The following is a 271-nucleotide window of genomic DNA, read 5'->3' on the forward strand; positions in this document are numbered from 1 at the left end:
CTTCTTCTGTCGACCTCCCAAGGGGAAGTTCTTTAAGAAGCGTGAATGCCTAACCAACCTGCGTAACAGTTCCTGCGTCATCTCTTATCGCCCTTCACATCTAAAATAGACACGATTCTTCGGGCAAGTCTCAGACACGCCAGAATCATGTATATCTCTCTCTCTGTATGTATATCAATCGAGGCAGAAGGTCTTAAGGAAAGAATCTACAAAGGGTGCAGATGTATATACTCGTTCTTGGATGGTGTATATATATATATTCATACCTTTG

Source organism: Cystoisospora suis (assembly GCF_002600585.1).
Source record: "Cystoisospora suis strain Wien I chromosome Unknown contig_13360, whole genome shotgun sequence".
NCBI classification, from domain to species: Eukaryota; Apicomplexa; class Conoidasida; order Eucoccidiorida; family Sarcocystidae; genus Cystoisospora; species Cystoisospora suis.